This window comes from Venturia canescens, chromosome 5 (assembly GCF_019457755.1).
Source record: "Venturia canescens isolate UGA chromosome 5, ASM1945775v1, whole genome shotgun sequence".
In the NCBI taxonomy this organism is placed as follows: Eukaryota; Metazoa; Arthropoda; class Insecta; order Hymenoptera; family Ichneumonidae; genus Venturia; species Venturia canescens.
The window spans coordinates 16,078,449-16,080,774 of record NC_057425.1 but is presented as its reverse complement, the minus strand read 5'-3'; positions in this window follow the sequence as shown (position 1 = coordinate 16,080,774).

Here is a 2,326-nt window from a genome sequence, read left to right as displayed (position 1 = left end):
TGGACGCAAGAATTAGAAAACTCTTTTTTTTGAATGAAAATTATTCGAGTCTTTGAAATGGCTGACAAAAATAAAACCGAGGAAATTGTCGCAGATTCTGGAATTCAGAATCCAGAAACTGACGCACAAACGCATGATTTTACAACCACGCTTCCGCCTCCCGGAGCGGGTGATATTTTCAACGAATCAAGGGCAAATTTTGCTGATAATGTTGATTCACACATCAATAAAGAAGATAATCGTTTGGAAGAATTTGGCACTCCGAAATCAGACCGTGGCCGGATTGAGTTTGGGGAGGTAAACAATCAGTTGCTGGTTGGTCTAATGGAAGCGATGCAGGAAGTAAGATCGCAAGTGCAAATAATGGCGAATGAAATCGCCAAAAACAACCAGGCAACAATTGAATTGAGAGCCGAATTTTCGGAGAAATTAACGGTCATGCAGGCAAAAATTGCCAGTGACGTGCATCAAATCTACGATCCGATCAAACGCCACGTAACGGGTCTGACAAGAATCGTCCAAGAGAACGAGGCAAAAAGTGCCGTTGTCGAAGTGAGCGTAGCGCAGATGCAATTGGATGCGAACGCAATCCGGAAACGGGTTGAAAACTTAGAAACGAAGGACAAATTCCACAGTCCTACGATCGAGAGTACGCGAATCGTTCCGAAACCCGAAGTTGAGGAAGAAGAATCGGATGATGGTGAAGATCATCGAGAAATGAAATCTCCTCACCGTGACATCATGCCTCTGAACAACAAGTTCAAAATAAAGGCGCCAACATACGATGGGTCGAAAGACAAACGACCGATCAAATTCGTCAAAGAATTCAGGCGCTACTGTGAGGTGATAAACCCCACCTTTACCGAAATGAAATATCTGCTTGGACAATGCCTGGAAAAAGCAGCCCAGGAATGGTGGGTCCTCGTAGAAGAGGAAATAAATGACTTCGAGGACATAGAAACCAAATTCATAAATCGATTCTGGAGCTATGAGGTGCAAAGGAAGGTCCGCAAGGAGCTCGAATTCGGGAAATATCCCGAGAAAAGCAAAATGACTAACGTCGAGTATGCCACTCGAACGTTTGGAACGGCTAGGGATTTGATTCCACCGCCATCTGACAAAGACATTGTGGCTTCTTTGTCACAACATTTCACGGAGGAAATAAGGGCCACAATCATAAGCCGAGGTTTCTTAAACCTCGAGCAATTGATCGAATTCCTCGAAAAGCTGGACCAGAGTGGTCCAGTGAACACGGGAATTGAGGAGGAAACACCTCCAAAAGTTCAGGGTCATAAAAATAATAGTGACAAAAATGAGCCAAGGCCTTTCAAAATGCCGCAAAACGGTGGTTACCAGAACCAAAACTGGAAACCCAATGGCCAACCAAATAATAATTGGCAACAAAACAATAGAGGTCAAAATGGAGGATATAATAACTACAATTGGAACAACCAACAAAGTAGAAATTTCAACCAACAGGGCCACCAACAAAATAATAACCAACGACCGAACAATGGGTATTCCAACCAACGGCCGAACGACGGAAACTTCCGCAACAACCAACAAAACTGGGGAAACAATTACAATAATCGGCCTCCTTATAATCCCAACCACCAGCAAGTTCGGAATCAAAATTGGGGTCCACCGAACCCAAACCAGAATAATGGACCTCCGAACAACAATGCTCGGCAACAACAACCGATTCAAGCCATAGAGGCGACAATCGAAACAAAAGTTGAACCTCAGCCAAGCACTTCCAAGGCGGGAAACGCATAAGCGTTGTACCCGTACTCAAAAGAAATCGTCAAAAGAAAAATAACAAAAATGTGCGAGGTACAACGAAAAAAGAAAGTAATGAAAAATACACGATACCCGATGAAATGAAATGGTACCTCAATGGAGAGAAACGTTTAAATCGTGATAATGAGCTCCCCATTAATACAATCTTCACGGATACCCGTGAATTCTTGTTAGGAGAGGAAATAAATGGGGAAGCAGTCCCGATTATAGAATGCCCAGAAATTTACGCGAAAATCGAGGGGATTCCGGTAACTGCACTTATAGATTCTGGTTCTGAAGTGACTACGATTTCGGAGGAGTTCTATTTGGAGAATAAAGAAGTTCTAAAAAATTGTCCTCTTTTGCCAGTGACAGGAGTTACGGTAAAAGGGGCAATCAAAGGAAAAATGACAAAGATAAAGCATCAGATTATGGCTGTAACAGAGATCGGAAAAATAAAGACTTTCGTAAAATATTTAATAGTGCCTGGTTTAATAAGGGATGTGTTGCTGGGGGTAGATGCCCTTCAACCTTTAAAAAGTTTAAT